The sequence below is a fragment of the Nylanderia fulva genome, unplaced genomic scaffold (assembly GCF_048542155.1).
Source record: "Nylanderia fulva isolate GAGA-0341 unplaced genomic scaffold, ASM4854215v1 Scaffold140, whole genome shotgun sequence".
NCBI classification, from domain to species: domain Eukaryota; kingdom Metazoa; phylum Arthropoda; class Insecta; order Hymenoptera; family Formicidae; genus Nylanderia; species Nylanderia fulva.
Window position 1 is genome coordinate 32,067 of NW_028189623.1, and position 13,723 is coordinate 45,789.

Genomic DNA, 13,723 nt, shown 5'->3' on the forward strand with positions numbered 1-13,723 from the left:
ATGTTACATGTTACATGCACGAATTACGTGTTATATAGCAATTATGTTGTTTGCTGGGCAGTTGCTTCTTGAAAATTACATACGTCTTTTGCAACTGTGTTTTCTTTGCACCTATTGATTGGTCTCATTATTCCGTGCATAAAAAGTATAAATGTATAACGAAAATTGAATGTTTTACAAGATATTGTCAATTTTATAAAAGAATTGTTTACTTCAAACTTTTATAACTCAATAAGTACATCAAAAAATATTTTATTAGTGTTTTGGAAAATTCTCGGGATAAGCTACAAGAATATCTAATAAAAATAGAGTGTTTTGTTTAATAAAAGTTGATCTTGAAATGACCTCTAAATTTGACCCCTACGTCAAAGTAAAGGTCACCATAAAATATCTTATTTTTCCTAGAAACAATTTTTATATATAACAATATAAAATTATATAAAAATATATAAAATTATACATATAATTGCAAAATTAAATATGAAATATGTCTATATATAATTAGATAAAAGAGCTTTTTATATACATATACTTATATAAATATATATATATATATATATATATATATATTGTATATATAATAAATAAGTATTCACATATATAAATATATCTAATGTTTCATATATAACTTGACATGAGATTATACATGAACTTCATAATTTATATATAAATAAATTTAAATTTAACATATATAAGATAGGCAATAATAAATAAATTTAATTATATATAAAATGAACATATTTCACATATAATTATGTATAATTATATAATTATTTAGATATAATTATATATAAAAAATTTTTTCCGGGTTGAACCCTGCAATTTTTATATTTTTTTCATAAGACCACTATTTCTTGGACATAATTGACCGTTGCCGGACTTTTGAACCACCTTGTATATATATATATATATATATATATATGGTAGATTGTATATTTCCTTTGAAAAATACATGAAAATATGCATATATCATCAAAATATATAAGAGCAATATTGAAATTGTGTTCAACTATGTCATAAAGAGACACATTTATATATGTATGTTTTACTGTCATTGACGCTTAGATGCCTGTGCGAGATGATTCGACAGTAAAAATATATTATATTGTCTGATTTCAATATGTTGAACACACTAAAATAGCTTTTTGACATATATGGATTATTATCGATAATAGCGGAATTAAAATTATCGATAATTATCGACAATTTTAGTTCCACTCAAATGAGGGCGCTAACCCGTCGGAGTTCGGCCAACGCTCCGGCATCCCCTTAAGCCAGTACAATGTGATCCGTGTTAAGTCAATTCTCTTCTAATATGTTCTAGGTCTCGCAATTTCTATTATTACAAAATTTTTTATTACATCTAACACTTCTTCAAACAATAAAATTGAGATTCAAGTAATATTTAATATAGCTCTCACCTTAACTTTCAAATTAAAAACGTTAAATTGACCCTAGTCACAGAAAGATAGAACATCTTGACACTCACGTTGTAAATACAAAAGTGACACGAGTCGCGACTTAGCACTCTATATACAGGGTGATTCAAAACAACCGTTTGTCCTTAAAATGTCGTATTCCTGACTCAATTCTAAGACGATTTTTCCTTTGCCAAAATTTTATCCGAAGCTTAGTTTTTGAAATATAAAAAGAAATAGTTAGCGAATTACAGCACGAGTACGGGCGGTAATCAGGAGCGGCGCAACACATTATCCGACGCGGGCGATTACGTGGGCGCTCGAAGCGATCAGCTGTTTGTTACACGCGGCGTTTTGTGTGGTGTGTGCGTGTGTGTGTACGCGTATACACACACACACACACACTCTCTCTCTCTCTCTCTCTCTCTCTCTCTCTCTCACTGATTCTTACCTTGTAGAGATGTTTGATGTCCTTTGACGAATAATTGTTGCCTGACTGGATACAATCCGATATTGACACACTGTGACACACTGCATAATGAAATCATTTTTTTGTAATAAATTCTATTGACACTTTGACTCATGCACTTGATTAAAAATTATTGTAATAAATAACTGATTACAAATTACAACACATAATCACAATCTGAGAGAATTTTCTCTTAGAATTTGCACTGAAAATTGTGGTAATCGTAGGATAATATTGTATGGAAAAAATTTTATTAGAATTCCTCTAATTAATATTTATCACATTCAAAATAATAATATCTATCACAATAAAATATGAAACATGTTTTATTAATTTTACTAAACCGTAAAGTAAAATTAATGAAATATATTTTATATTTTATTGTGATAAATATTATTATTTTTAATGTGATAATTATTAATCAGAGAAATTCTAATAAAATTCTTTCCATACCATATTCTCTTACAATTACTATAACTTTTAGGGTAAATTCTAAGAGAAAATTCTCTCAGTGTTTTGATTAATTATTAAAAATTACTTGTAAAAACGCGCGGCGCGCACAGCACACGTTACTCGATGCGGACGGCAATAGTTTACACGGCAAGGACACGACAATCATAATCACAATCTAAGAGAATTTTCTCTTAGAATTTACCTAGAAAATTATGGTAATCGTAGGACATTATGATGTGGAAAGAATTTTATTAGAATTTCTCTACTATTTATCATATTAAAAATAATAATATGTATCACAAGAAAATATAAAATATGTTTGATTAATTTTACTATACAGTTTAGTAAAATTAATCACACATATTTCATATTTTATTGTGATAGATATTATTTTTAATGTGATAAATATTAATTAGAGGAATTCTAATAAAATTTTTTCCATACAATATTATCCTACGATTACCACAATTTTCAGGGCAAATTCTAAGAGAAAATTCTCTCAGATTGTGATTATGTGTTGTAATTTGTAATCAGTTATTTATTACAATAATTTTTAATCAAGTGCGTGAGTCAAAGTGTCAATAGAATTTATTACAAAAAAATGATTTCATTATGCAGTGTGTCACAGTGTGTCAATATCGGATTGTATCCAGTCAGGCAACAATTATTCGTCAAAGGACATCAAACATCTCTACAAGGTAACAATCAGCGAGAGAGAGAGAGAGAGAGAGAGAGAGAGAGAGAGAGAGAGAGTGTGTGTGTGTGTGTATACGCGTACACACACACGCACACACACACACAAAACGCCGCGTGTAACAAACAGCTGATCGCTTCGAGCGCCCACGTAATCGCCCGCGTCGGATAATGTGTTGCGCCGCTCCTGATTACCGCCCGTACTCGTGCTGTAATTCGCTAACTATTTCTTTTTATATTTCAAAAACTAAGCTTCGGATAAAATTTTGGCAAAGGAAAAATCGTCTTAGAATTGAGTCAGGAATACGACATTTTAAGGACAAACGGTTGTTTTGAATCACCCTGTATATCTGCCACTAATTAGTAAACATGTTTTTTACGAATTGTTCGCTAGGAAGACTCCAATAAAGGAAAATAACTGCTATCTAATGTATCTAAATCTTCGATTTTATTTAAGCCTTCGTTTTGTTGTTTTATGAAAATCATTTCTGATATTAATCGTTTATAATAATTGGGTTCACGATCAAGAATTTTTGTATTTTCCCAATCAATAGAGTGATTTTCATTGATAATATGTTCAGATATTACCGAAGGTTTCGTGTGTAAATATCTAATATTATTTTTATGTTCCTTTATTCTTGTCTTCAACTGTCTTTTTGTTTGACCCACATAAGTCGCATTACAATCGTTACAATTAATTTTATAAATAACATTATTGGTCTCCATCCTTGGTGTCGACTCCTTGTGCACCTTAATAAATTTATTTAGACGATTGAAACACTTGAAACCCGTGGCATATTCTGTTTTTTTAAATATTCCGCATACTCCCTCTGATAAACCGCTAATATATGGAACAGCTATGAATCTTTTCTCCTTTTTATTAGTCATATTGTCATTAACCGTAGCATTATTTAATTTAGTGAATATTAAACTTTTTATTCTGGAAATAGGCTCACGTAATAGGCTCACATTGTTTTTTATCTCTAAATATTTTATTTACAAAATATTTTTTATTTTTTATATCAAAATATGTTAGATTATGTAAAATATCTCGTAAACCGTTCAATTATTGACTTTTACCCTGTATGCAGAATATGTTACAAGGAATCAATTTACATAAATACTTAGACTAATCAATATCAAATAATCAAGTTGACTAATAATATTGAAAATTGCCTTCTACAAACATTTCTGTAACATCAAAATATGTATATCTCCGTTGAAATACTGGAACTTTTATTTGCAGCATTATTTTCTAAAAATTATACTTTTAGAAATAAAAAATTGTAACGTTTTATTTGGAAAACTCAGTAAATATATTTATACACACATGTGAATGCTCAGTAAATATATTCATACACACACATGTAAATAATAAGTAATTATATTGATAATTATATGTAACTCGATAATGAAAAAATATTATATAATATTTTTTTAAATATCGAGGATAAAATGGGCCCCTCCATCGCCCATTCCCATGAGAACGCAGCCATAAAATGTTTTTTTTTAAATATAAGAGTTTTAACAAGGCTCTGTAATATAAATATAAATTTAACGTATAAGACGGGCAACAAGAGCCAAATCGCGGATGACAATGCGTTATCCTAACGAAACTAAATAATTTTTCGTTAGAATTAAATACCGGTGCACAAGGCACCAAATTTTTACTTGGACACGGCCAAGATTTTAAATATGAAATAATCTCATATTTTGAGATTTAATTTCAATACCCCTTTAACCCCCCTACGGAAAATAAATAAATGAATGCAAGAGAAAAATATAGATCCGAAAATCGCTGAATCGGGAATCGAACCCGAGACCTTTCGCTTGCCGGGCGACTGCTCTTCCAGCTGAGCTATTCAGATCCTTTCGATTCTATATTTTTCTCTGTTATATATATTAATGTTGGTAAACAAACGCATTTTTTAAGCCAGCGTGTATCAAATATAAGAGTTTTAACAAGGCTCTGTAATATAAATATAAATTTAACGTATAAGACGGGCAACAAGAGCCAAATCGCGGATGACAATGCGTTATCCTAACGAAACTAAATAATTTTTCGTTAGAATTAAATACCGGTGCACAAGGCACCAAATTTTTACTTGGACACGGCCAAAATTTTAAATATGAAATAATCTCATATTTTGAGATTTAATTTCAATACCCCTTTAACCCCCCTACGGAAAATAAATAAATGAATGCAAGAGAAAAATATAGATCCGAAAATCGCTGAATCGGGAATCGAACCCGAGACCTTTCGCTTGCCGGGCGACTGCTCTTCCAGCTGAGCTATTCAGATCTTTTCGATTCTATACTTTTCTCTGTTATATATATTAATGTTGGTAAACAAACGCATTTTTTAAGCCAGCGTGTATCAAATATAAGAGTTTTAACAAGGCTCTGTAATATAAATATAAATTTAACGTATAAGACGGGCAACAAGAGCCAAATCGCGGATGACAATGCGTTATCCTAACGAAACTAAATAATTTTTCGTTAGAATTAAATACCGGTGCACAAGGCACCAAATTTTTACTTGGACACGGCCAAGATTTTAAATATGAAATAATCTCATATTTTGAGATTTAATTTCAATACCCCTTTAACCCCCCTACGGAAAATAAATAAATGAATGCAAGAGAAAAGTATAGATCCGAAAATCGCTGAATCGGGAATCGAACCCGAGACCTTTCGCTTGCCGGGCGACTGCTCTTCCAGCTGAGCTATTCAGATCCTTTCGATTCTATACTTTTCTCTGTTATATATATTAATGTTGGTAAACAAACGCATTTTTTAAGCCAGCGTGTATCCAATATAAGAGTTTTAACAAGGCTCTGTAATATAAATATAAATTTAACGTATAAGACGGGCAACAAGAGCCAAATCGCGGATGACAATGCGTTATCCTAACGAAACTAAATAATTTTTCGTTAGAATTAAATACCGGTGCACAAGGCACCAAATTTTTACTTGGACACGGCCAAGATTTTAAATATGAAATAATCTCATATTTTGAGATTTAATTTCAATACCCCTTTAACCCCCCTACGGAAAATAAATAAATGAATGCAAGAGAAAAATATAGATCCGAAAATCGCTGAATCGGAAATCGAACCCGAGACCTTTCGCTTGCCGGGCGACTGCTCTTCCAGCTGAGCTATTCAGATCGTTTGTTTACCAACATTAATATATATAACAGAGAAAAGTATAGAATCGAAAGGATCTGAATAGCTCAGCTGGAAGAGCAGTCGCCCGGCAAGCGAAAGGTCTCGGGTTCGATTCCCGATTCAGCGATTTTCGGATCTATATTTTTCTCTTGCATTCATTTATTTATTTTCCGTAGGGGGGTTAAAGGGGTATTGAAATTAAATCTCAAAATATGAAATTATTTCATATTTAAAATCTTGGCCGTGTCCAAGTAAAAATTTGGTGCCTTGTGCACCGGTATTTAATTCTAACGAAAAATTATTTAGTTTCGTTAGGATAACGCATTGTCATCCGCGATTTGGCTCTTGTTTTTTTTTTGTCTATCCGATTATAGCAAACGAGACATTTGCATTGAAGCGTCTTTTTGCAACGATATGTATTGGAATATAACAAATTATTGATTTGATAAATTTTTATTATTTAGGAAAAGGCGACACTTTTTGAATACTAACTTTAGAATCCATCGTATCTAAGAATAATTCCACCAATTTTTAAAAATCGATGGATTTATTGCTAGTATTCTTATATGTGCTATTCCTAGAGCCATTTTCCTCTTGGCCTTCGGTTTTAGTTTTTATGAGTTTCCAATCTTTAAATTGGCACTCTATTTTTTGCATATGATTATTGAATGATCTCTGAAGTTCATTCCACATATGAGAAGAATCGACAATGCGACGCCCTTGAGCGCATGCTTTCCTGGATACAATTTATATCCAAAGGGCTATTCTTTAGATAACAAAATGATTGTTATCTTCGCAAAGTTCGACATTTTTACTACACGTACCTGTATTTGAATTTGACTCCAGGCATTGCATCGTAGGTACTAACGATTGGATACTAACTTTAATAACCAGAACGCACATGCAAATCGTTCTGCGAGAAGATATTTTTAGAAGCAACTAGCAGACAAATATATCGTCTCTGGTATAAAATATCTTTGTTTAAATAACCAGAACGCACATGTGCAAATTGTTCTGAGAGAAGATACTTTTAGAAGCAACTAGCAGACGAATATATCGTTTCTGGTATAAAATATCTTTTTTTAATAACCAGAACGCACATGCAAATCGTTCTGGGAGAAGATATTTTTTAAAGCAACTAGCAGGTGAATATATTGTTTCTGGTATAAAATATCTTTTTTTAATAACCAGAACGCACATGCAAATCGTTCTGGAAGAATATATTTAAGAAACAATTATCAGGCAAATATATCGTCTCTGATATAAAATATCTTTTTTTGTTATTACTGCAACTTTATAACTATTATTACTACTATTATACTATTGTAACTACTATTTATTACTACTATAATATTTCTATTACTAATAACTATTTAAAATAAGCAAGTGACTGCTTTATTTTTCAGAAATCATTATTTTTCGATATTATATATATATATATATATATATATATATATATAAGATTGAGATCATTCTAAAAATAAACATGATTTTGAAATTTTCAAGATTTTCTCCATCTATAAATTTTTTGCGATATTTTAATAAATCTAATGATACCCCCCCTCATTCTTATTCAACATTTATGGGGTTCAATTTTCATAAAATTTTTTTACATAAATAAATATATATATATACATATATATATAATATATATATATATTTATTTATGTAAAAAAATTTTATAAAAATTGAACCCCATAAATGTTGAATAAGAATGAGGGGGGGGGGGGGGTATCATTATATTTATTAGAATATCGCAAAAAATTTATAGATGGAGAAAATCTTGAAAATTTCAAAATCATGTTTATTTTTAGAATGATCTCAAGAATACAAATATAAGTTTCACTGTGGACATCAGTTGCAGGACACCCTATACATAGATACATATATACATACATACATTTATATATACATATATACAATATATATATATATATGTGTGTGTGTGTGTGTGTGTGTGTATTATGTATGTATGTATGTATATACAGGGTGTCCTGCAACTGATGTCCACAGTGAAACTTTGTATTCTTGAGATCATTCTAAAAATAAAGATAATTTTGAAATTTTCAATATTTTCTCCATCTATAAATTTTTTGCGATATTCTAATATAAATATATACAGGTTGCCCCAAAAAGATCGGAACACTAAACAATCTCGAAAAGTATACGTTTTACAGAAAAAAGTTTCCGATAAAAATTGTAGGGAAAAAAATCTATTTACTAATCTTATCAATTTGACCTTGGACGGCGCTCCCAAGGTCAGAATAATGTCTCTAATTTCTTAGATGGAATCCTATATTTTTTAATATATATTCTTGTAGCTTATCTCGAGAGCTTTCCAAAACACTATAATAAAATTATTTTTCATTGAGTGCTCTTTGAGTTATAAAGGTTAGAAGCTAACAATTTTTTGACATAAAATATTAAATATCTTTGTAAAATATTCCATTTTTGGTAATCATACCTACTTTGTTGCACAGTATAATAAGATCAATAAAAAAAACAGATAATTGTTAAAAAAAATATGTAATATTCAATATGCAGCAAGCATACTTTTTTTATAAGCAATTGTTTTTTTACACCAATTCATTGGTCTCATTATTCCGTGCAAAAAAAGATATGATTACCGAAAATTGAATATTTTACAAAAATATTTTACATTATATGTCAAAAAATTGTTAGCCTTTGTAACTCAAAGAGTACTCAATAAAAAATAATTTTATTAGTGTTTTGGAAAGCTCTCTAGATAAACTACAAGAATATGTAATAAAAAATAAAGGATTCCATCTAAGAAATTCAAGGTGACCTTATTCTGATCTTGGTAACGCAATCCAAGGTCAAACTGAGAAGATCAATTAATAGATTTTTTACAACTTTTGTCTGAAACTTTTTTCTGTAAAACGTATACTTTTCGAGATTTTTCAGTGTTCCGATCTTTTTGGGACACCCTGTATATGCATATATACACATACATATATCGATTTATTTAGCAATCTGTCGTCTATCTATCGAAATATCTATCGATTTACCTATCTATCTATCTATCTATATGTCTGTCTATCTGTCTATCTATCTATTTATCTATGTATAATATTTATCGATCTATCTGTCTCTATCTCTCTGTCTATTTTCTCTCTTCTACATTGCATTCTTTCATACATGCACACGTATATAATAATTTTTTTTAAATAGTCTACATTGCCAAAATAAAAATAATTAAATTTATAATCTAAAAATATATGAAAGCTTTGCGCATGCGTCGGTAAGTGTTGGATGCATGAGGGACGGCGCGACTGAAGAGAGAGAGAGAGAGAGAGAGAGAGAGAGAGAGATGGGGAGAGAATAAGAGCTCCACGTGGTTTTCGCTATTGATTAATGTAATATTATATAAGGTTGATAAAGTTTGTTGAGTTTATAAAGTTGATAAAGTATATTGAGTTAAACTATTGTCGATGAGTGATAAGAAGTAGGAGGGCATGAACATTTAATTGTCGATTCTCTACATTTTTAGGTTAGTAAACACTTTTGTAAATTGTTTGAAAAAGGAAAACTTCATAAATTAATAAATCTCTACATTTTTAGATGAATCCATTGGTGTTTTGCTTTCCCGAGAGAAAAAAAACCGAAATCATATTATATATATAATAATCTTTTATGAATATAATTGATTATAAAGTTTCAGTGGATAATTTTTTGTAATAAATAAATGATTTATATGATTTATTCTCATCTAGCTACTGCTCTGTTTTGATAATAATAGTATTATTATATTCAAAATCTCTAAAATACTTTTATATAAATCATTTATTTATTACAAAGGATTATTTACTTTATAATCAATTATAATTATTATAGATAGGCCTGTTATACACATACACACACACGCACACACACACTCACATATAACTTGTATATATATATATATACAGGGTGTCCGGTAATTGTCGCCTCAACCATCGTGTGCAGGTAAAGTGAGTTAAACCGAATAGGAAAGTCCTCTACCGTTTTGCGCGCTGCAAAGCGGAAGGAAGAACGAACGATGGCTGTCTACGAATCATGTTCGAAAAATCTTCGTGTATCGTGTTACAGTAGGACGTCTCTTCTCGTCGCGCGCTTCTATTCGCGTGGATTGGCCGATCTTTCTTATTTAATAATTCAATAATTATTACGTAAATCGCAAAACGGTAAAAGACTTTCCTATTCGGTTTAACTTACTTTACCTGCACACGACGATTGAGGCGACAATTACCGGACACCCTGTATATGTGTATATATAATTTATACGTAAAAAATATATAAAAAACTTTATAGGAGCTCCAGAGAGTGAATTAAGTAAAACTATTAAAGGGTACAGAAGTTCTGTAATAATAATGCTGTAACATGCATGAATGTTATAAAAAATGAAGATTGTAGAGTTTTATTTAGTGCACAAATATATTTTCCCATCAAGGAAGACACAATTTTGTATGTTCTCCAGAAAAATAATAATATTTGTAATACTACTTTGAAAAATATGCTTCTTCAACAAAGAGAGTTCTATGAACAAAATGTGTGTATCACAGTGGAAGATGCAGTTTTATTATGCAGTAATACTCAAACCCAAAAAAGCAATAGGTGGTTCCACGAAAGAAAAAGAGGATCACTGCCAGTACTGCATATTCTTTCTTAATTTATATAAACAATAAAAACCCAGATTGGAATACTAAAATAAAGAAGCATTTAGACAATAAATTTGAAGGAAATGCAAGTATAAGATATGGCACACAAATGGAACCGAAAGCTAGAAAAGGTTATGAGCGGTGCACAAGATTAGTGGTAATGCAAACAGGACTATTAGTAAATCCAGTCATTCCATGGTTGGGATACAGTTCAGATGGAATCGTTATAGGTAAAAAAATTATTGAGATAAAATTTCTTATGTAGGGAAAAACAGGGAGCAGCTGAAATATAGCTAATGTCCCATGGATTGATCAAAGCTCTGAAAATTTTAGAATTAAAAAGAAACATTCATATTACTGTCAAATCCAATTAGAAATGTTTATAAGTAACATATACAAATGCGATCTTGTTGTTTACTCATCATTAGATGATAATTGTGTAATTATAAATGTTGAATATAATAGTGAGGTAGTATTAAATGAATACATACCTAAAAACTTCAAATAGTATACAGGGTGATTCAGGAGGAAAGGTAAAGATTTTAGTGGGTGATAGTATAGGCAAATGCGAACAAAAAATGTTGTATTAACATGTGTCTTATTTTTATTGGTTACAATAAACCACTCACAGCAGAAAAAAGTCAAAGGCACAAACAAAAGTAGACGCAAATGACTAAGTTCAAAGTTGATTTTCAAAAATGCCACCTCCGACTTCAATACACTTTCTAATTCTTTTGACTGTACTACGTGTAGCTCTTCTAAGGTCATCTTGACGTTCTTTTATGTAATAAAAATAAAAATAAAAATAAAAATAAAAATAAGACACATGTTAATAGGACATTTTTTGTTCGCATTTGCCTATCTATACTATCACCCACTAAAATCTTTACCTTTCCTCCTGAATCACCCTGTATTTTATGGAAATTTTAAAGCATTTATGTAATAAAAATCATAATTCTAAAGACTCAAAAAGCGTAGATAGAACACTATAATAATTACATAGAATATTGGATTTAAGTTAAAAAGTTTTAAGCGTAAATTATTAATTATTTTAATTTATTTTGTTCGTTATTATTATTATAACCAGAATATTTTCGTTTAAAATATAATACTTTGTATTAATTATTAGTTTAAGTTGTTGTTCATATTGTATATAGTTTATATTTAAAAGTTGTATACTTTTTATTAAAAACACTAATTTTTATTGTAATAAATAGCAATTAAAATAGTGGAAAAACGCTTTATAAAAAAAAATTATAAAAATGTGATGATTATTTGTGATATTACATGTAATATTTATTCAATAAGAAAGAAATGTTATTAGATTAATTTCCTGTGCTGCTAATATTTTTATACTTTGTATTTGAATACGTTTTAACATTTGTTGAAAGCAATGTGTGTGTTTTTCATAGTTTTGAATAATAAAAGTTTACAAATAAGAGAAAAAAAATTTATTTATTACACACTAAAACAACTATTTAAATTATTACAAAATTTTTTTGTACAATTAATAAAAGGTAAATAATAAATATAATGTAAGTCCAGCAATAATAGTGCAAATTCCATCTATGTAAGGAATCAATGTCCATGAAATTTTGTTTTTAACTATTTTAAACATTTTAAATCTTTGAATAGTTCGTTCAACATGTACACGAGCTGCTACAATTTTATTAGTATGTGCTACTTCATTTGCTTTTAATTGAATTTTTTGTCCAAGTTTTGGTGGAATTATTAATTGCACATTATTTTCTAGACTTTCCATTTCAATGTTGAAACCCTTATCCTCATGATTGCATCTCTTGTCTCATCTATTTTATCAATTATTTTGCTTTGATTAAAAATTGTTTTATCAGATGCTCGACCACCATAAGCTTCACTCAAAAAGTTATTAGCCCAGAAGGTGTTATGCCTATTAATAATTTCAGTTTCACATCCTTTGTAGTGTGAATATAATTTTAAGCGACATTTCAAGCAAGTAGGTCTCTCTATTGGTATTTCTATACAATCTAATACAATACCAGTTTGTTTAAAATTTTTAAAACATTTTGGCATACTTTTCATAATTTCTTCTTTTGAAGGCTAGTATATGACTTTTTTTTAAATGGCAGATAATATTTGAACCATATAATAAAAATGTTTTGCGCAACTTTTTCTATTTAAACCAAATAGTACTGCTAAAGAAGAAAAAGACAAATTTAATCGAAGTTTGCATAAACACAATACTATTCTATCCTCCACTGAATTAGAAAACTTGCTTGTGTACTGACTTTTTTCACATAATTTCACTGCTGCTGTTAAGCTACTTAACAGATTATGATTTATTCCAGTGAATGCTATTAACTGCTCATCACTTTTTATTAGGGACATTAAATTAATTGAATCACTTTTTAATAAATCAGTACAAAATTTAAATTCAGTTTCAGATAAAACTTTTTGTTGCGCAACACTTGCATCTACATTTTGTAAACTAATGTCTTCTAATGCTGATGATTCCTCTGCGTTGAGAATTCCATTTTCTTTATCAATACTAACGCTTGCACATGAAATTACTGCATCAATGTTTAAGTCTCTATTTTTTTTATAATTATCTTCAACGGTATCACTATCATTCTGTCCATTACAACTATCACACTTATTATTGAAATCTGTTATTAAATCAGATTCCTCTATTACGCTGTCTTGCTTATTTTTACTAATTGACTCATCTTGCTTTGTATTTTTCAAACTCTGCGTTGGTTGTTCTTTTGAAAGAGTCCCTTCAGTTTGTTTCTTGCATTCCATTTGTAAGGATTTTAAAAGCAATCTGTAAAATTATGTTAATTATTAAAAAATAAATAAATATTGTAGGCCAACTAAACGAGC

At 29.4% G+C, this 13,723-nt stretch overlaps 1 pseudogene; it reads right to left on the reverse strand.

Moving 5' to 3' along the window:
• Positions 1-12,368: 12,368 nt before the first annotated feature.
• LOC146724266 (uncharacterized) lies at positions 12,369-13,231 on the reverse strand (annotated as a pseudogene).
• Between the last annotated feature and the right edge of the window lie 492 nt (positions 13,232-13,723).